The following is a 23083-nucleotide window of genomic DNA, read 5'->3' as shown; positions in this document are numbered from 1 at the left end:
CTTACAATATTTGACAGAAAAACATATGACCACAATAGGAAAAGCAGAAGGAAAATAGAAAAGAAAAGCAATGCAGAGGGGAACGTGTCACTGGAGAAAGGGAATTGGTTAACACATATTATTTGAATATAGCAATAAAAATTTATTGAGTGTTCACAAAGCAAAGATTATACCATAAAACCAATGCCATTGTTTTTTTTTATTATTTTAGAAATTCACGATCTAGAGAAGCAGTAGCTAAACAGCTATATGAAGGTAAAGCTCCCCCTCCATTGGTTTCATGAAGCACAAACTGTATGACCTAAATATAACCTCATGCTACAGGGGTAGAGAAAGGGCAGTTAAAAAGAGCATAAAGCCTGCACACTCTTTTTTGAATGAACTGCGGAAAAAGTCATTAAATTATATGGGCTAAAGTATAAGATTGAAGCTTGGAGCCCATTTGGGTTGTGAACTATGAGACATATTTGAATTAAGCCCTTCATACTAAGGTGCATTAATCCAATGCAAAGCGTAGATCATTACCTGCAATGATTAGATTGCTGAAGGGTACTGAAAGATACTTATCTATTAGGCACATGGTGGACTCTGAAATCTCTTTTGCACAAAATGCAAATCAAATATACTGCCTAAATGTGGGATGTAATGTTGCCATTCCAAAGCAAATAAGCATTAATATTAAACGCCTGTGTTATGGAAATGTCCGCTCGTCCAGAAAAGCTGCAATATTTCTACTGCAGAAATGGGTCACATTTAGTATAGAAATTTTTCTGATTATAAAAGCACAATAGTTTTCTTCAGTATTGTTCAATATTAATTGGAAGGAGGGCAGATGTTAATAATCCAGATAGAAAATACAAGCTAAATAAATTGTAAGCTTCTGAGGCTACTTAGCTTTCTTTGTCAGGCATGGGGTGGAGCATCCAAAAAGCTGCATACAATGCGGCCAACAAAGCAGTCATATTATCCTGTGTACACATGAACTTATTATTTCATGGTGGGTGATATGTTTTAATTATTATTATTACATTTCGTATGTGGCATTATAATAAAGCATTATTTTTTAATGTTGCAAAATGACACCACGGTGCTGCTTGTTAAAGAATCACCTACTACAAATGAAGGCTCACAATTATAATTGATAGCCTCAACCTTATTCCACCACTGTAGCTGTATGAGGGCTTCGTTTTTGTGGAATTACTTTTTTGGGGGGAGTTTTTGATCACTTTTTATCGCATTTTTGTAAAGCAGGATAAATAGTAAAAATAAATTGGTTTTTATTTTATTTTTTATAGCGTTCACCGTGCTGCTTATAATGTAATCGTTTTATGGTTCGGGTTGTTACGGATGCGGTATCACCAATTATGTGTAGCTTCTTTAATTTTTTTAGTTTTTTCATAAAAAAGCATTTTGTAAGGGAAAAATGTTTTTTTTTTCATTAGTTTTTTTTTTATTATTAACTTTATTAAACTATTTTTAACTTTTTTTTAATCCCTCCATGGGACTTAACTATGTGATAATTTTCATTGTTGTTATAATACATGCAATACTTCTGTATTGCAGCGTATTATACCTGTCAATGTACAACTGACAGGCATTCTATTAGGCCCTGCCTTTGACAGGGCCAATAGGCTTACACTGTAGGCAGACCTGGGGGCCTTTGTTAAACTCCTGGCTGCCATAAAAACATTGGCACCCTGCAATCGCGTCGCTAGGATGCCAATGGGGGAATAGAGGCGCCCCCTCTTTTTGAAACCACTTAGATGCTATGTTCGCTATTGACCATAGCATCTAAGGGGTTAAATGGGCAGGATTAAAGCAAACTTCAATTCCACCGATTAGAGCAGAAGCACGACTGTCTTTAGACACCTATGACACAGCTCTGGCTTTTCACAGCGCTGTGGCATAAGAACCCTTAATGATCTCAGTGAAAAGGTGTATGAGCAGTCATTAAGGGGTTATTGAACTATGCTGTGAGCTATGCAGGGCCACCATCAGGAAATTCTTGGCCTTATACAACCAAGGAGTCTGAGCCTCCCCTTTAATACTGGAGGTGGGCAATGTAAAGTGGCCGGAACTCATCCTCTCCACATGTACAGAATTAGCAAGTAAAGGAAAGGAACAAGTGCAGGGCCGTCTTTTATGAACCAGCACAACAGTGGATCCTTTCCTCTATGTACACAACCCGTTGATGGTTAAAATAGCATTTGTGTGCAACAGACAGTTTATATGTTTCTGATGCTTTTTGAGCAAGTTCACAACAGTGAGGCATTTTGATCAGTACCTAGTGCCCTTTGTCACGTTGGGTTCGTGGACCCACTGGGCCATACCGCCTTGACGGTATCGCAGCTAGCCAACAGGGCGCAGGTCACAGTCTATAGTTCGTATAGGGTACCTGTGGCAGCTCGGACAGTAGCAAGACAGGCTCGGCTGGGTCTAGGCAGCAGGTAGACATCAGGCATGGAGTAGCAGGACAGGCGTAGAATACAGCACAGCACGACTACAGCACAGCACGGAACTTGACCAAGATAGAACGGGATACACGATAAAGGTACGGGGAACACTGAGAACTGGAAAACACTAGAAGACCATTTGCATAGACAAACTAAGATACGACAAACAACGCTCAGGCCCGGGAGGAAGGGGCTGGGTCCTTCTTATAGCCCAGGGTGCTCTGGGAGCAATCAGCTCAATCTCCCACATGCGTGCGCTTTGGCTTCTTAAGTCTGGACTGAGCTCACGAGCACACCCTGGTGGTCATTGTGGAACAGGATGGCCATATGTGCAGACATCTCTGGAGAGAAGGGCGTCGACTGCATGGAAGGAGTTCGTGGTCAGTGACCACAGACGTTACAGTATCCCTCCTCTTACGTCTCCTCCTCTTGAGACCAGAACGAGAGAGAAACCCCTTAATGAGGGTAGGAGCATTGAGATTATCTTCTGGCTCCCAGGACCTCTCTTCTGGACCAAACCCCTTCCAATCTACTAAATAAAACGTTCTTCCTCTTACTTTTTTAATGTCCAGGATCTCCTTAAAGAGGCTCTGTCACCAGATTTTGCAACCCCTATCTCCTATTGCAGCAGATCGGCGCTGCAATGGAGATAAGAGTAACGTGTTTTTTTTTTAAAAACGAGCATTTTTGGCCAAGTTATGACCATTTTTATATTTATGTAAATTAGGCTTTCTAAAGTACAACTGGGCGTGTTTACAGTTAAAGTACAACTGGGCATGTATTATGTGTGTTACATCTGGGCGTGTTTACTTCTTTTACTAGCTGGGCGTTGAGAAGAGTAGTATCGTCCACTTCTCTCCACAACGCCCAGCTTCTGGCAGTGCAGACACACAGCGTGTTCTCGAGAGATCACGCTGTGACGTCACTCACTTCCTGCCCCAGGTCCTGCATCGTGTCGGCCACATCGGCACCAGAGGCTACAGCATCAGCGTTTGCAGGTAAGTAGCTACATCGACTTACCTGCAAACGCCGATGCTGCTGCAGAATCAACTGTAGCCTCTGGTGCCGATGTGTCCTCGCTCGTCCGACACGATGCAGGACCTCGGGCAGGAAGTGAGTGACATCACAGCGTGATCTCTCGAGAACACGCTGTGTGTCTGCACTGACAGAAGCTGGGCGTTGTGAAGACAAGTGGATGATACTTCTTGTCACAATGCCCAGCTAGTAAAAGAAGTAAACACGCCCAGATGTAACACACATAATACACGCCCAGTTGTACTTTAACTGTAAACATGCCCAGTTGTACTTTAGAAAGCCTCATTTACATAAATATAAAAATGGCCATAACTTGGCCAAAAATGCTCGTTTTTAAAAAAAACAAAACTTTACTCTTATCTTCATTGCAGCGCCGATCTGCTGCAATAGGAGATAGGGCTTGCAAAATCTGGTGACAGAGCTTCTTTAACCTCGAAGGTGTCTGAAGGGCCGCTGGAGGCAACCGCAGGGCTAGGAGTCTTGGTAAAGCGGTTCAGAACCACCGGTTTCAGGAGGGAGACATGGAAGGTAGGAGGCAGCCAAAGCTTGTAGGCGACAGGATTGATCTGCTGTAGGATCTCGAAGGGTCCGAGGAACCTGGGAGCAAATTTGTATGATGGCACCCTTAGTCGAATATTCCTGGAGGACAGCCAGACCTTCGTGCCAGGAAGAAACTGAGGAGGTTCTCCTTTCCTTGTGTCCACCTTCCGCTTCATGCGGTCGACCACCAGCAGGATGGAGGATCGAGTCTGCTCCCAGATCTGCAGAAAGTCCCCAAAAGCAGCGTTAGCAGCTGGCACCTTGGACCTATCAAGCACCGGGAGAGGAATTTGTGGGTGTTGGCCATAGACAATAAAGAACGGTCAGTGGCGGATTAAGTAGACCATGGGCCCTGGGCTGTTACCAAACTTGGGCCCCCCTTGCGCACCGCCGCCCTGCCGCGCCGTAACTATTTTTAACACTACCTTTTTTGGGCTAGCATTAACAAATGGGTGTTACGGATTCCCCTTGTCACAGGACTGTGTCCGTACATACTGACAGTATCACACTGTGCAGGGACACATCCTCCTGACAAGGGGAATTGTCTATCAGTCCTGGACTGCAGAAAGACTTTTTGTGAAATACAAGGATTTCCTATAATAAACATGTCAGGAGAGGTGACAGATTCTCTATAAATCTAGTGACTCACATGTGACGACGTCTCAGATTCTAGTAGTTTTTTTCCTCTTTTCTTCTCCATCCGGTCCAGAGCACATGACGACTTCTCCCGGCCATGACTGATTTCTGCAGAATTTGCCACTCAGATGTCTTCAACTCCTCACTTTTCCAACATTTCCACACCTATAAATGAAAATAAAGTTATCATGGTGCCACATACTGTACCCCCTAAATATAATAGCACCAAACACTGTGCGCCTGAATATAATAATACCACACACTGTAAAACACCACATACACACAGCCCCTGTACATAGTGCCACACACAGCCCCCTGTACATAGTGCCACACACAGCCCCCTGTACATAGTGCCACACACAGCCCCCTGTAGATATTACACACCCCCCATAGATAGCGCCACACACAGTCCCCTGTACATAGTGCCACACACAGCCCCTGTAGATATTACACACCCCCATAGATAGTGCCACACACAGCCCCCTGTAGATATCACACATCCCCCCCGTAGAGAGCGTTACACACAGCCCCCTATAGATACAAATGAATATCCCCCAAACTGAAATCTTTAGCAAAGTTTCCATCACCATGGAGATCAATGGTGATGCAAACGGAAGCTAAGGTTTCCATTTGCCTTTCCGTTGAGGGGTTAACCAGATGGAACCCATCAACGGAAGGGCAGCGGTGATGTGAAGAGGGCCCATGTGCATGTGTGATACTGTTTGTTGGACCCTGTATCTAAGCCTAAGGTAGGCTTAGATACAGGGTTCAGCAGACAGTATTCTTATTCAGTATAAGCTGGGGCCCTGTATCTAAGCCTAACACATGGTAGGCTTTAAAGGTTGTCCAGTCTCTAAACATTGATGGCCTATCTTCAGTATAGGCCATCAATAGCTGATGGGTTGGGGACAGACACCCGGGACCCCCGCCAATCAGCTCTTTTGAAGCGGTTGCAGCCACTCGTACGAGTGCTGCTTCCCCTTAATTTCCCTCACTTGCTCACACTGTGAATCGCCGACACGACCGTGTCGGCGATTCAGTGTGAGAAACTGACCGGAATGAAGGGGAAGTAGCGCTCGTATGAGTGGCTGCAACCCCTTCAAAACAGCTGATTGGCGGGGGTCCCGGGTGTCGGACCCCAACCCATCAGCTTCAGCAAGACACTAGAATTAAACTTACCTCCTCTTTGACCGCAGGTCCTCACTCCATTACGTGTCGTGACGTTATGCGCTGCGCACAGCGCTGTGACGTCAGAACATCCGATGCACTCCAGGAAGAGGAGGGGTAAGTACTGTCAGTTACTATAGTAACAGGGGCCCTTGTACTTTATTACATAGGCCCCAGTTACTATAGTAACTTTTCATTGATGTGTGAATGTGGCTGCCGCTAGCACCGGGGCCCCCTCCGGTGCTAGCGACGCCCCACTGGGCATGAGGGGGGCCGTGAGATCATGTGTGGTTCGGCCGGCCATGGGCCCCCCGGGAGCCTTGGGCCCCAGGCAGCCGCCCGAACCGCCCTAATGATAATCCGCCCCTGAGAACGGTGTATTCCTTGTGGACTTGCTAGTGTGATTATTGTATGAGAATTCAGCCCACGGAAGCAACTGCACCCAGTCATCATGCTGCTTTGAGAGGAAGTGGCGTAGGTAGTTCTCCAAGATCTGATTGATCCTCTCGACCTGACCATTGGAATGAGGATGGTAGGCCGAGGAAAAGTCCAACTTTACACCTAGGAATCCGCAGAGGGCTCTCCAGAACTTCGTGGTGAACTGAAACCCCCGATCAGACACAATATGCGGCAAGTCGTGCAGGCGGAAGATGTGTCTGATGAAAAGCTTCACCAGTTGCCGAGCAGAAGGAAGACCCATCAGAGGAACGAAGTGGGCCATCTTCGAAAATCGATCCACCACCACCCAAACTGTACTGAAACCAGCAGAGAGAGGCAGGTCAGTTATAAAGTCCATAGCTATATGCTGCTAGGGAGCTTCGGGCACGGGCAATGGCTGGAGCAAGCCAGCGGGTCTGGAGTGAGTGACCTTGTTAGCTGCACACACTGAGTAGGAAGAAACAAAGTCCATAATGTCTTTGGGCAGCGTGGGCCACCAGAAACGACGGGCAATCAGATCTCGGGTATTACGGGTCCCCGCATAACCTGCCAGTCTAGAGGAGTGTCCCTAGTGGAGGATTCTCCCTCTGTCAGCCAGGCGCACAAAAGTCCTCCCTGGAGGAATGTCCCCAACTTGCAGGGGGTTGACAGAGACAATGCAAGACGGGTCAATAATGTTCTGTGGAATTTCCATGGTGTCTTCTGTCTCGAATGACCTGGACAAGGCATCGACCCTCACATTCTTGTCGGCCGGGCGATAATGGAGCTCAAACTGGAACCTGGTAAAGAACAGTGACCACCTGGCCTAACGAGGATTCATCCGTTGGGCCGTCTGGAGATAGGTGAGATTCTTGTGGTCCGTAAAAATCAGGATGGGATGAGCTGCGCCCTCTAGTAGATGTCTTCACTCTTCCAGGGCCAATTTGATGGCCAGTAACTCACGATCCCCAATCGAGTAGTTGGGTCCTGCGGAAGAGAAGAGCTTAGAGAAATATCCACATACCATTGACTTGCCCTTGGAACCTCTCTGGAATAGGAGTGCACCAGCACCGACAGAGGATGCGTCCACCTCCAACGAGAACTGTAGAGAAACATCTGGATGATGGAGGATAGAGGCTGACGTGAAGGCACTCTTCAGGCTATTGAATGTGGACTTTGCCTCAGGAGTCCACACCTTGACATGCATGCCCTTCTTAGTGAGGTTAGAGATAGGAGATGACAGTGAGGAGAAGTTTGGAATGAACTGTCTGTAAAAATTGGCCAATCCCAGAAAGTGCTGTATGGCCCTTAAGCCTTAAGGGCGTGGCCATTCCAGGATGGAGTTTACCTTTTCAGGGTCCATCTCGAGAACTCAATGATGATCGAGATGATGTAGCCCAGGAAGGCTAGAGCATCTTTTTCAAACACGCACTTCTCCAACTTGGCGTACAGACGATTCTCCCTTAACCGCAGCAAAACTTGACGGATATGTCTCTGATGCGTCATAAGATCTTGAGAAAAAATCAAGATGTCATCAAGATAGACCACAACACAAACATAGAGGAGGTCATGTAAAATGTCATTACCGAACTCCTGGAAGACCACGGGAGCATTACACAGGCCGAAGGGCATTACTAGATATTCATAGTGTCCATCATGGGTGTTAAATGCAGTCTTCCATTCATCACCCCGGCGAATCCGGACGAGGTTGTAAGCCCCACACAGGTCTAGTTTGGAAAAAATATTGGCACCACGTATACGATCAAACAGTTCTGAGATCAGTGGCAACGGATTCTTATTTTTCACTGTGATCTGTTTGAGACCCCGGTAGTCAATACAAGGATGCAGGGAGCGATCCTTCTTCTTGACGAAGAAGAACCCGACTCCTGCCGGGGAGGAAGACTTCCATATGAAGCCCCTCTTCAAATTCTCTTTAACATAGGCGGACATGGACAGAGTCTCTGGCAAGGAGAGAGGGTATACCCTACCACGGGGAAGGGATGCACCAGGACTCAGCTCGATAGGACAGTCATACGCACGGTGTGGGGGAAGTTTCTCCGCCTCCCTTTTGCTGAAGACTTCCGAAAATGCAGCATAATGACCAGGCAATACTGCCAATGACCAAGGCAGAGGAGGCTGAGCCGAACGAATCTTCACCAGGCAACGGCCGTGACACTCAGGGCCCCACCGGAGAACCTCCCCAGAGTTCCAGTCTGGGGCATGTAGTCGGAGCCAAGGCAGGCCCAGCAGCACGGGGTTAATGGCCTTGGATAAGACACAGAACGATAGAAGCTCGGAGTGGAGAGCCCCTACTTGGAGCCTCAGCGGCTTGGTCACAGCTATAACTGGGTCTGGCAGAGGTAGTCCATTTACCGATTCAACCATCAATGGTCTCTCCAGAGGGGTAGTGGGTAATTGAAGACGGTCCACCAGGTCTCTACAAATAAAAATTGCAGCGGATCCAGAGTCCAGATACGCAGAGACCTGATGCGTTTTCTCGCCGAACACTATGTTCACGGGTATGGACAATTTAGACGGCAGTCCTTCTTTGCCCAAAGTTGTCTCTCCTAGCAAGTCTAGGCTTTGGGGCTTTTGGGGACACAGACGCACAAGATGGCCTCCGAGGCCGCAATGTAGACAGAGTCCCGATGTGCATCTGCGTTGTATCTCCTGGGTAGATAGCTTACATTGGTCCATCCTCACAGACTCTTTAGGAGGATCGGCATCTGAGGGCAGCAGGGGTTTCTGCCAGGTAGGGACCGGACTAGGAAGCCCTCCCTCCCGATGAGCCTCTTGGAGCCATTCTCGGAGCCTTCTATCAATTCGGGCGGCCAGAAGGATGAGATCATCCAGGGTAGACGGCAGATCTCGAGCGGCAAGTTCATCCTTAATTTTAGAAGAAGTCCATCCCAGAATGTAGCCACCAGGGGCTCATTGTTCCACAACAGTTCTCCTGCCAGGGTACGGAAGTGGATGGCGTATTCGCCCACGGAGGTGTCTCCTTGGCGTAAGTTCAGCAAGGAAGCCGCTGCAGAGGAGACTCGGCCAGACTCCTCAAACACCGTGCAAAATCTCCGGAGGAACCCCTGGAAGTCACGGGTCTCTGGTTCTTGTCTCTCCCAGATAGGGTTCGCCCATGCAAGGGCCTTGCTAGTGAGAAGAGAGATGATGAAAGCGACTCTTGCGCCATCAGATGAAAATGCCCTTGAATACAGGCTGAAGTGGATCTGGCACTGGTTCAAAAATCCATGACAGGTACCTGCGTCTCCATCATAGCGGTCAGGAAGTGGCAAAGAAAAACGAGGATCAAAACTGCCAGGAGGTGTAGTCTGAGGATCAGTACTGCCAGGAGGTGTAGTAGGAGGAACGGCAGCTTGTACCTCCTGCCGACGTGTGAGAATGTTCAAGGCCTGGAGGAGTTGGTCATGTCGAGACCGGAGGTCTAGCATATCCGTCCGCATCTCTTGTGACGTCATCTTGGTCCTGGATGGACCAGCGGGGTCCATGGCCTGAGCGTACTATCCCTTTGGGTTCTCAGCAGTCATCTTATTATTATTATTATTACAGGCAGAATTACACTGAAAAGTAACATCTAAAGATAGATAACACAGAATCCACCATTCACAATAGGTGATGGACAAAGCTCCACTCCAATCCCTTCCTGCACAATGACCTCTGCCTAGGTCACAGATCATGCCTAGAAAACTCTCCTATAGAAGTCAATGGTTCAACCCCAGACTATTGTTTCCTAAGGTCCATGTGACTGATGTAAAGCATATCTCTAAATGCTGTTAACAGCAGCTCCGGCAAGATGGCTGTTCCCATAATAATGTACAGAAAATAGAATAAAGAAATCAACAATCAAATAATAAAAACATATTAGAAGAAAAAATATGTTTCATTACATAGTTTTATATAGTAAAAAAAAATTAGGTGGTACTGTACATTCCCTTTACAACAATAGGCTAGCCCGTTTCATCCAATCACACAGAAGGGCTACTGTAGCACAAATTGAAAAAAAAAAAAAAGTTAGCCGAAAGCGCCTACCATGGCCACGTCATCATCAAAACTGGACCATGAAGCAATGGAAGAAAGTGGTCTGGTCTGATGAATCATGTTTTCTCTCACATCATATGAACAACCGGGTGCATAAGCGCTGCTTACTTGGGGAGAAAATAGCACCAGGGTGCATTATTGGAAAACAGCACAATTTAGACTACAGATTAAGAAGCAATGTAATAAAGAAATTGAGTAATATACAGTATATCTGAGTAGTGCAGACTTAGGCCTCATGCACACGAAGGTGCTTTTGTGGCCACAATTCCCCCGAAAATCCACGGGAGAATTGTGGCCCCATTCATTCCTATGGGGCCATGCACACGACCGTGGTTTTCATGGTCCGTGCATGGCCCAGGAGCCCGCACCGCAGAAAGAACGGGCATGTCTTATTACGGCCGTGTTCTGCGGTCCGGGCTCATTGAAAATAATGGCTACGGCCATGTGTACGGCCCGCGGCTGTTACTCCGTGGCCGTCCGACCCGAAAATCACGGCCGTGCACAGGGCCGCCATCAGGGGGGTATTAGGGGTAGTGGTGTGAGGGGCCCGGCCAAACCTAATTGAAAGGGGGGCCCGGCAACTGCCGCGACATTCTTTTGGTAGGAAAAAACGGGCCCCTGCAATGGGGCCCGTTTTTTTCACTAAAAGAATGTCGTGAGCTGCTGCTGCTGCTGCGGGCCCCCTCCCCTCGTCATGGGGGGCCGTCAAACCGTCCGCCCGCGCGCGCGCACCCGATCGCGCGCCCAAGGAAACTCCCGAGCGTGCACCCACGAACGCCCGCACTGGAGACCGCCCGCGCGCGCACCCGCGATCGGCCGCGCGCGCACCCGCGAACGAAGCGCGCGCAGCCGCGGACACACATGGACAAAACTTACCTGGAGCCTGGCTGGAGGTGAAGGACTGGACGTCTAACCCGAAGACCTCGCCTGGAAGACATCGCCGGAAGAGGACTGGAGTGGGAGCAGCTCTTCTGACACAGTGAGTAAATTATCTCAAAGTGCTGATCATTTATGGCCCTGTTCACACAGTATTTTGCAGGCAAAAAAAAATCTGCCTCAAAATTCCTTAAAGAATTTTGAGGCAGATTTTGACCTGCCCACACTATCTTGCCGCGTTTTTTTGCTGCGTTTTTTGCCCGCGGCGATTGAGGACAGCAGGCAAAAAACGCAGCGAAAAATGCATTTTCTGCCTCCCATTGATTTCGATGGGAGGTCAGAGGCGGAACCGCGGCAAGAAAGGACGTGCTGCTTTTTCTTTTTTCCGCGACTGGCTCCCATTGATTTCAGATTAAATCAATGGGAGGCGGTTTTGGAAGTTGTTTGGTGCTGATTCTGACGCAGTGTCCGAGTCAATATCAAGGCCCAAAAACTCTGTGAACTGGGCCTTATTGTTAGGGCTTATTCAGACGATCGTGTAATACGTCCGTGCAACGCGCGTGATTTTCACGCGCCTCGCACGGACCTGTTACTTTATGGGGCCGTTCAGACTGTCAGTGATTTTCACGCAGCGTGTGTCCGTGTGTCCGCTGCGTAAAACTCACGACATGTCCGATATTTGTGCATTGTTCGCGCATCACGCACCCATTGAAGTCAATGGGTGCGTGAAAATCCCGCCCAGCACTTCCGCAGCCGTATAAACTATGAATGAAAACAGAAATGCACCACGTGCCACAAACAGAGTGTCATAATGATGGCGGCTGCGCGAAAATCACGCAGCCACGCACCATACGCTGCTGACACACAGAGCTGTTATGGACCTTTTGCATGCGCAAAACGCCACGTTTTTTGCGCGTGCAAAAAGCACACGCTTGTGTGAATCCGGCCTTAGGGTAGGAACACACTAGGCATGAACGCTGCAGATTTTATGCAACACATTTTATTGTGGAAAATCCGCAGCGTATTACAGTCGCAGCAGAGTGGATGAGATTTTAACAAATCTCATCCACACGCTGCAAAAAAAATGGACCTGCAGTGTGGCTTTTTAAGCCGCAGCGATTCAATGTATTCTGTGGAATCGCCGCTGCTCTGTTGCGGAAATGCTGCGGTTCTGCCGCAAAAATCACAAATGAGAAAAAAAAAAGGTACTTTTTTAAATTGATAAAGTTTAGACTTGCCCCGGCCGTAGTCCTGGTGACGCGATCCTCTATTCTTAGAGCAGCCCCGCCTCCTGTCATGACGTTTCATACCATGTGACTGCTGCAGTGTGTGATTTTTGCGGCAGAACCGCAGCATTTCCGCAACAGAGGAGCAGCGATCCCACAGAATACATTGACATGCTGCGGCTTAAAAAGCCAAAAAGCCGCAGCATGTAAAAAAAAATTTCAGCGTGCGGATGAGATTTGTTCATATCTCATCCACTCTGCTGCGACTGTAATACGCTGTGGATTTTCCACAATAAAATGTGTTGCATAAAATACGCAGTGTTCATGCCTAGTGTGTTCCTACCCTGAGGCCGGATTCACACAAGCGTGTGCTTTTTGCGCGCGCAAAAACGTGGCGTTTTGTGCATGCAAAAGGTCCATAACAGCTCTGTGTGTCAGCAGCGTATGATGCGTGGCTGCGTGATTTTCATGCAGCCACCATCATTATGACACTCTGTTTGTATGTTTGTAGCACGTGGTGCTTTTCTGTTTTCATTCATAGTTTATACGGCTGCGGAAGTGCTGGGCGGGATTTTCATGCACCCATTGACTTCAATGGGTGCGTGATGCGCGAACAATGCACAAATATCGGACATGTCGTGAGTTTTACGCAGCGGACACACGGACTCACGCTGCATGAAAATCACTGACAGTCTGCACGGCCCCATAGAGTAACAGGTCCGTGCGAGGCCCGTGAAAATCACGCGCGTTGCACGGACGTATTACACGATCGTCTGAATAAGCCCTAACAATAAGGCCCAGTTCACAGAGTTTTTGGGCCTTGATATTGACTCGGACACTGCGTCAGAATCAGCACTAAACAACTTCCAAAACCGCCTCCCATTGATTTAATCTGAAATCAATGGGAGCCAGTCGCGGAAAAAAGAAAAAGCAGCACGTCCTTTCTTGCCGCGGTTCTGCCTCTGACCTCCCATCGAAATCAATGGGAGGCAGAAAATGCATTTTTCGCTGCGTTTTCTGTCTGCTGTCCTCAATCGCCGCAGGCAAAAAACGCGGCAAGATAGTGTGGGCAGGTCAAAATCTGCCTCAAAATTCGGTGCGCGGTTCCAGGCGGTCGCCGGAGCGCATGCGCGGGAGTTTGCGGGTGCGCGCGATCGGTCGCACGGGCGGCGGTGTTTGACGGCCCCCATGCTACCCAGGGCCGCCATCAGGGGGGGGGTATTAGGGGTACTGATGTGAGAGGCCTGGCCAAACCTAATTGAAAGGGGGGCCCGCAGCTCATGACATTCTTTTTGGTGAAAAAAACGGGCCCCATTGCAGGGGCCTGTTTTTTTTCTACCAAAGGCAAGTCGCGGCAGTTTGCCGGGCCCCCCTTTCAATTAGGTTTGGCCGGGCCTCTCACATCAGTACCCATAATACCCCCCCTGATGGCGGCCCTGGGTACCATGATATAGTGCTGGACGGAGTACCGTTAACAGGCGGTGCCACGGTAGGGGGGCCCAGAAAATTTAGCTGTAGGGGGCCCTGAAATTCCTGATGGCGGCCCTGGCCGTGCACATGGCTACGGTCGTGTGCATGAGGCCTTAAGCTGAATTCACAAGGGATGGAAATGCTGCGAATTTTCCATTTGAAAATTCTGTAGCATATTCCAGTCTCAATCATCCACATGCTCCTAAGGGTATGTGCACACACACTAATTACGTCCGTAATTGACGGACGTATTTCGGCCGCAAGTAGTGGACCGAACACACTGCAGGGAGCTGGGCTCCTAGCATCATACTTATGTACGATGCTAGGAGTCCCTGCCTCTCCGTGGAACTGCTTTCCCGTACTGAAAACATGATTACAGTACGGGATAGTTGTCCTGCAGAGAGGCAGGGACTCCTAGCGTCGTACATAACTATGATGCTAGGAGCCCGGCTCCCTGCACTGAGTTCGGTCCGGTACTTGCGGCCGAAATACGTCCGTCCATTACGGACGTAAATAGTGTGTGTGCACATACCCTAAGCATTTTCTGGGTGGAAATCAGAGCATGCTGCAGATTTTCATATCCGCTGCATGTTCATTCGGTTCTGCATGGTTACTCTGGATTTCACTCTTTTCAATGTAGAAGGGATAAAATCCTCTGCACACTACGCAGCAAAATCTGCAATAACACTTGCGAATTTTGCTGCAGAAAGGTTGCGGAAATGCTGTGGAAATGCAGCATTTCCGTCTCGTGTAAATTCAGCTTACGTTCACACAGCGTAAACACTGCAAAATTTCCGTGTGGATTTTCGGTGTGGACATTTTGTTTTTGCAAGACAAATAGACATGCTGTAGATTGAGATTCCACACCGCAGGTCAATTTCCACAGGTGTTTACGGAATTTTTTCTGCAGCGTGTGGATGAGATTTGTCCAAATTTCATCTACTTTGCAGTTGATGTGTTTACACTGCGGAGGTTCCAAACGGAAAATCTGGAAGGAAATTTCGCAGTGTGTGGATGTACCCAAAGGGTATATGCACACACACTAATTACGTCCGTAATTGACGGACGTATTTCGGCCGCAAGTAGTGGACCGAGCTCAGTGCAGGGAGCCGGGCTCCTAGCATCATACATATGTACGATGCTAGGAGTCCCTGCCTCTCCGTGGAACTACTGTCCCGTACTGAAAACATGATTACAGTACGGGACAGTTGTCCTGCAGAGAGGCAGGGACTCCTAGCATCGTATATAACTATGATGCTAGGAGCCCGGCTCCCTGTACTGTGTTCGGTCCGGTACTTTCGGCCGAAATACGTCCGTAAATTACGGACGTAATTAGTGTGTGTGCACATACCCTAACACTGGCTGAGTTGCACTGGCTGACCTATTTATATAGTGGGGCTATGTCATAAATCAAATTATTAAAAGGAGACTCATTATTTTTAATTTAGATCTTGGAAAGTTTTATGAGCCATGATCCAGTTTTGCCACGCTTCAGTGCTAGTGGTTTCTCTGAGGTCAGAGCTGGTCTTCCAATTTCACTGTGGAATCACTTCAATGTATTTCTCATCTGCTGCATTCAGTAGGCAACCATTTAATTTCTGTTGCTTCTTCTCACGAGTTTGAACATTATTAGTGCTACTGCAGTTTTCTGCTTGATCGTCTTTGGCCTAAACATAAAATATATACTTAGGCTACATACTTAGGCCTGATTTACACGAGCGTGTGCGTTTTGCGCACACAAAAAAACGCAGCGTTTTGCGTGCGCAAAAGGCACTTGACAGCTCCGTGTGTCATCAGTGTATGATGCGCGGCTGCGTGATTTTCGCGCAGCCGCCATCATAGAGATGAGGCTAGTCGACGTCAGTCACTGTCCATGGTGCTGAAAGAGTTAACTGATCGGCAGTAACTCTTTCAGCACCCTCGACAGCGAATTCCGATCACCATATCGAGTAACCTGTTTAAAAAAAAAGAGGTTCGTACTTACCGAGAACTTCCCGGCCGTTGCCTTGGTGACGCGTCCTTGGTGACGCGTCCTTGGTGACGTGCCTCTCTTGACATCTGGCCCCACCTCCCTGGATGACGCGGCAGTCCATGTGACCGCTGCAGCCTGTGCTTGGCTTGTGATTGGCTGCAGCTGTCACTTGGACTGAATTGTCATCCCGGGAGGTCAGACTGGAGGAAGAAGCCGGGAGTTATCGGTAAGTCAGAACTTTTTTTTTTTTAACACGTTCACGTATATTGGGATCGGAAGTCACTGTCCAGGGTGCTGAACCAGTTTAACTCTTTCAGCACCCTGGACAGTGACTGTCTCCTGCCGGGTTCGGTCAAAACTAGTTCGGCCGAACCCGGTGAAGTTCGGTTCGCTCATCTCTAAGACACTCCGTTCGGATGTTTGTAAACAGAAAAGCACGTGGTGCTTTTCTGTTTACATTCAGTTTGACAGCTCTTGCGCGAATCACGCAGTTCGCACGGAAGTGCTTCCGTGCGACCTTCGTGGTTTTCACGCCCCCATTGACTTCAATGGGTGCGTGATGCGCGAAAAACGCTCGATTATAGAACATGTCGTGAGTTTTACGCAACGCACTCACGCTGCGCAAAATTCACACATTGTCTGCACTGCCCCATAGAGTAATATAGGTGCGTACGACACGCATGAAAAGCACGCGCGTCGCACGCGCGTATATTACGCTCGTGTAAATGAGGCCTCAGGCTACATTCACACGACATGGAAAAACTGCCATTTTTAGAACAATGTAGATCTATGAGTGTATTCACACTGGCCTTCAAAAAATAGGAGATGTCCTGTTTTTGGCCGCTTTCACGGCCAGACGGCCCCCATAGAACTCAATGGAACAGTTATTAACGCCAGTTTTTCAGGAATCAATCCTTGTGATGGCCATTACAAATTGATCCTGGCCAGGACTCCAAGGGCGGAGAGCTACTCTAAGCCCAGGGAAGCCCTTGACGTCACTGTCCATATATGGACAGTGATGTCAGGCCTTTCAACTATGAAGTCCCCAGCCAAAGAATTGCAAGCCCTGTGGCTGGGGACTCTTGTCTTGGGAAAGCCCTTGACGTCACTGTCCATATATGGACAGTGACGTTAGGGGCTTTGAGTTGAATTAAGTTGTCGGCAACAGTGACGTCAGGGGATCCTCCAGGGGCGGAATCCCCGACCAGAGTGGTGCCGACTCTCTGGCCAGTGATTCCACTCCTGAATGAGTTCCTGACATCACTATCCATAAATAGAAAGTGACGTCAGGGTACCATCCTGCAGCGGAATCCCCGGCCAGGGCATTGGCAATGCTCTGGCCAGGGATTCTGCTCTTAGAGAGAGCCCCTCACGTCACTGTATATATATGTAGCGTTATTCATAGGGTAGGATGAGGGTGACGCTATCTACAGGGGGTGTGGCGCTATCTTCAATGGGAAAGTATAGTGCCATCTATAGGGTAGGTGTGTGGTGCCATCTACAGTGGGGGTGTTGCGCCATCTACAGGGGGGGGTGCCATCTACGGTGGGGTGGCACTATCTACAGTGGGTGTGGCGCTATCTACAGAGGGGGTGTGTGGCACTATCTAGGGGAATGTGGCGCTATCTTCAAGGGGGTGTAGCCCTATCTACATGGGTACTGTGGCACTATGTGGGCATATGGCACTTTATATGTGGGCACTATGGCACTTTATATGTGGGCACCGTGGCACTATTTACAATGGGCACTGTGGCATTATGTGGACACTGGCACTATCTATGTGGGCACTCACACTATCTATGTGGGCACTATCTACAGTGAGCATTGTGACACTATCTACAGGGGCACTATGGTATTTACTGGGGGTTTGGACAAAAGAAACCCTGAAAAATGAAATCCATCCGTTTTTTTAACGTCCATGAAAATTGGTTGACAAACAGCCATTAAAAATGGACAGATGGACTGGAAATGGATGAAAATTTAGAGTTACACCTCTGGCACACAACCGAGTTCGGGCCATGAAAAATGGTCTGTGTGTTGGTCGCATTTCCCGTCCCGACCGCGGTACAGCTGAACGGGACTCTTGGCATCGTAGACATTTATGATGCTAGGAGTCTCTGCCTCCCCACAGAACTCCGTATTGTATAATTTTGTTCAGTATGGAACAGCTATTTTGTGAGGAGGCAAAGACTCCTAGCATCATAAATGTCTATGATGGCAGGAGTCCCGTGCACCTGTACCGCGGTAGAGTTGGGAAACGCCTGAACTCTGTCATGTGCAAGAGGTGTTACACTGAAGCAAAACCGCCACGTAAAACTGACAGTTGATCAGTTTTTAATGGATATTTTTTCACTTTCATGTAAATGTAGCTGTAATGACGGGGGTAGGGAAACGGACAAGTGAGCCCTAATCTACCCGCCACTCTGTCCCTGCCTACTTGCAACGATCCGCCCTAGGCGACGGGGTACAACTGGGCGGCGGTCCCTACGCTCAGTAAGTGCACGAGACAAACAGACAAGGGAATACAAAGCAAAGGGAATGGGGCAGTTGCCCACGGCAACACCATGAGCAACAAGAGTGGTGAACGAGCCGAGTCAAACCAGGAGTGCACGAGGTACCAAACGCAGAGCAGGAGAGTAGTCAGTAAGCCAGGGTCAGTATGGAGCAGGATCAAATAGTAGAAGCTGTAGCTGGGCCAGGAAACCACACGAGAAGAATCACAAGCAAAGGAGGAACAGGAAAGGCAGGTATAAATAGACAGAGGGCGGGAGCTAGCTCCGTCTGGCCAGGCTGTGATAGGCTCTCCCACTCCTAAGCCTGCCATCTTGAGTGGTGGAAGATGGAGTCAGTCTCAGAGACATAGACTCAGGTGCAGACTGATTACCTATGGGAGTATACACAGAAGTTGTGCCTGGCAGATCCTTTACAGTAGCCTTAGCCTATTTACCTTGCAGCTCTTAAATGATGCCATGGTCCCCCACCAGTTACTGGCTGCAGCCGTGGTGTCATTGGCCGCTGCAGTCACGTGTAAAGTACGAAACGTCATCGTTCCGATCCAGTAAACAAATACTGGCAAGACGCCACAGAACTGCCAGCATGGGATTTGAAAGGTGAGCATGTGACAACTTGTTATTTTAAGTTATATTCATATCATGATTTTTCAAAAGGTCAGAATACCTTTTTAAGTGACATCTTGAAGCTATGACCCCCATTGATTTGAGGAACAAGTGGCTCTCAGTCTAAACCCAGTCCATGATTTTAATGGAGAGGTAGCTGTGCATGACCAGTCATTCTTTATTAAATTGTAAGGTAGTTTCTGTACTGAAATTCTTAGCCATATGTTCGATTCAAAGTAGAATGATCAAGCCTATACTCCCATCACTTGTATTAGGAACATGTATATCTTGCAACCTCTCATACATCACCTATTCGATCTGCTTCTCCTTTCCTATATCATAAGCAAATATGAAGATTATTGACCTAGAAATAATTCGGTGAAAGTTACTACCATGATGGAAGTTCCTGCATTTCTGCAGCTTGAGATGCATAGGTTTAACTTGAAGCTGCTGCGCCCACAATCCGCCATAAAGGCTGGGGCCCCACTACTATTCATAGCGCAAATTCCAATTTAAAAGGGTCTTATCCGAGCATATAAAAATATATGCACATGATTATAACATTTATATATAAGCCACTAATATGGTTCTCGTTGAAAGGAAAATAAGATTTGATGGTAGGTCATGTGATCTAGCGCTGGCTGTTGAATCTTCTGTTCTCTGACGGGTCATACTTTTATCACGTGTTCCCGCTCCCCTGAGACACTCCCCGATCTTGTGAAAAAAACCTCCTCTGAAAGACACTCTTACTAATCGGAACATCCCGAGCATGTGATCATATACTCATATGCAAGATACGCCCACTGCGCTGAACATGTCACTCCAGCGTTCTTTTATCAAAGTCCACCTCCAGAAAATCTGTGTTCATCTACATGAAGGAATTCCTAACAATAAAATAAGAGTGCTTGGATTATAGGGGAGGGGTAATAATTTGACTACAGTGGCAGGAACACATATAGAAATACTGAGTGGTAACCTAAGTGTTCATGGAAATTGTCATTTTCTGTCTTCACATTGCCGCAGTGGGACCATCCAATTTTCAGCAGCAGAATTTGTAACCAAAGGCGCCAGGAGGAATATGCGAGTACATCAGTACAGAGGGCTTCAGTGATACTCGCTACATGGAGTTGAGTTTTTTTTGCTTGTTTTTTTTTTTCAAATTCAGATAACCCCTTAAACTATCGAGCAGTTGCATTCCACAGAAATACTTTGAGTTACAGCTCTGTGCTCTCCTGTGGACTGCAGCTGTCTCTAATAATTGAAAAGTCACAATATAAAAAATCACATTGAGTTCCAGTCTTATATTACTGCTGCCCTCCTGCGGTCAAACAGGGCCCAGAAAGTAACTTCTGCAACCCCTAAATCTATGCCTTTGAGATGGTGTCTAGGATAATGATCTGGCATATGTTAATGAAGTTGGTTGCACTGAACAAGCTTCCAATATTACATGTATTTCTCCTCCAACCTGTCATGCACAGGCCAGAAAAAAACATTGCCATGCCTCTCGCATTGTTCATTTGCTTTTATTTTTCAATAGTATTTATATGGCACCAATATATTCCGCAGCACTTACAGTAGTCATTTGTTCTAGAGTCAATTTCATAGGACACCAATTGACAGTATATTCCGGGTTGTGGAAGGCAACCCATATGAGCATGGAGACTCCATAAAGATTTGTACAAAGTACTGGCTCCGCCTGACAGAAAGCACTGAGGGGCAATTTATTAAGAATGACATTTTACATGTAAGTCTTAATAGTAAGAAAAGTTGGAGTACACATTTATTAAAAGACAAAAGCACTGAAATGCAAATTGCGACTTTTGGGCTCCTTTGTGACTTTTGTGACAAAGCTTGATAAATTAACCCTAAGAGTTTCTAAAAATAAATCATTATGACATTAGTCTTGAGGCATGGACTCCACAAGACCTCTGAAGGTGTCCTGAGGTTTATGGCACCAAGACGTTAGAAGCAGATCCTTCAAGTCCTATATGGTGTGAGGTGGGGCCCCATGGATCAGACTTGTTTCTCCAGCACATCCCACAGATGCATGATTGGATTGAGATCTGGGGACTTTGGAAATCAATTCAACGCCTTGAACTGTTTGCCATGTTCCTCGAACCATTCCTGAACAATTTTTGCAGTGTGGCATTAAACTGCTGAAAGAGGCCACTGACTTTAGGGAATACTGTTGCCTTGAAGGGGTGCACTTGGTCTGCAACAATGTTTAGGTATCTGCTACATGTCAAAGTAACATCCACATGAATGTCAGGTCCCACAGCATCACACTGCCTCCAACGGTCGGTCCTTCCTTCCTTCTCTCTATCTTTCTCTCTTTTCCATATTTTTCTCTCGCTCTCTCCCTCTCACTCACTCTCTCACGCTCTCTCGTTATTTCTTTCTTTTTCTCTCTTTCTCCATCTTTTATTCTCTCTCTCTTTCAATCTCTCTCTCCCTTTCTTCCTCTCTCTATTTCTCTCTCTGTCTTTTTTTTCCCTCTCTCTCTCTCTCTCTCTCTCTCTCTTTTTCTCTTTCTCTCGCTCTTTCTCTGTATCTCCCTCTCGTTATTTTTCTTTCTTCTCTCTCTCTTTTTCTATCTTTCTCCCTCTCTTTCATTTGTACATCTTCTTACAAGTACTGATTCAAAATACCAACCGAAATATGACCGTGTGAAAGTGGCCTAAATTCGAAAACCACTGTTGATCAGCCCTGAACAAATTGACCGCTGAGCCATTATGCAGCCACATGTCCATCAGATCTCTGCTTCCTTGCCCATTATTGAGTCAAACCTCACCCCCTACTATGAATATAAATGTAGCAATTGTCAAAATCTCATTAGATAACTTTTCTATAGCTTATTTTTATTTGTTTTTATTTTATTTTGTGCATTACACTGTAAGGAACAAAACTTGCATTCTGGTGCATACTTATTTTTGTCCACTAGAGGACAGCATATCCTTTATAAAACATGAGAAATTATTATGAATTTCCACATTATGCCTAGAACGGCAATTGATCTTTGTACTACTTGGTTCTGTTGCTGCATTTATGGATGAGGTTCTGGTGCAGTAAAGCTCTTGTACAGTGAATAAAAAGAATTTTTAAATCAACTCACAATGGGGTGCACAAATAAATAACCCTATGCTCACATATCCCCTGCTGCTCCAGTACAACCGCTGCCCGGTCCTGGTCACTACTTCCTGATGCAGTGATGATGTCCTGACATAGGGACATGTGAACACTGAAGCACACCATTGTGAGCTGATTTCATGATCGGACTGGCAATGTTTTCCGCAATTATATATTGTTATTTAATACGCCTTTTCCTGCTGATTCCACCTTTAGTTTTGATTGGTTGGGACATATAGACCTTTATACAAAAGGTTTCTTGGAAAAACTCCACACTAAAAGAACTGAAATTTGTGAATCGCTCACTTTCAAAATATAAGACATTAGATGCCAATAAGCTGAATATTGTGAACATCCTGATTTTGACAAACTGGAAACATCTACCAAATATAGGCTCACTAATTTTGAAAAAGACTTAGTACTTAAGAAAGCAAAAAAACTTAAAAGGGACAGAAATGATTATTCAACAAATAAACTGGGAGAATGGAAAACTGATTTAATTAATTCAAATACCGATCATAATGCTATTAGAGACGTTTTTACATTTCCATTTCATACCAAGCGCCTCATCCCTAGCCCATCGCTCCAAAACAAAACCCCGATTCCACATAGAATTTTCAAAAACAATAACCCTAACAGAAACAATAATCTAGATGAGAACATTCCATTCATGCGCTACAATCTCATTAACCCTCCACCCCTTAAAATGCCAATACCCCCAACAACTATTTCCTCTTCCGTACAGTGCACACAACCCAGCACAGTACTGGTCCCTAATGCCCTAAATAAACCTTCCAGCAGGATCCCTATTAATGCTTTTAAATCATCTGATTTGGAAGCCCATCTTTTTAATCTTACTCGGACCGATCAAATAATTCCACCTCCCTTGTCACCTCTGTTTAATGACTCTATAGAGATGCTAAACTCAGACAACATATCTCCTGCTCTACTGCAGCTATCCACACACAGTACACAAGATTCTTTAGAGTCTCC

This window comes from Rhinoderma darwinii, chromosome 5 (genome assembly GCF_050947455.1).
Source record: "Rhinoderma darwinii isolate aRhiDar2 chromosome 5, aRhiDar2.hap1, whole genome shotgun sequence".
In the NCBI taxonomy this organism is placed as follows: Eukaryota; Metazoa; Chordata; class Amphibia; order Anura; family Rhinodermatidae; genus Rhinoderma; species Rhinoderma darwinii.
Note: the sequence above shows the minus strand (reverse complement) of the source record.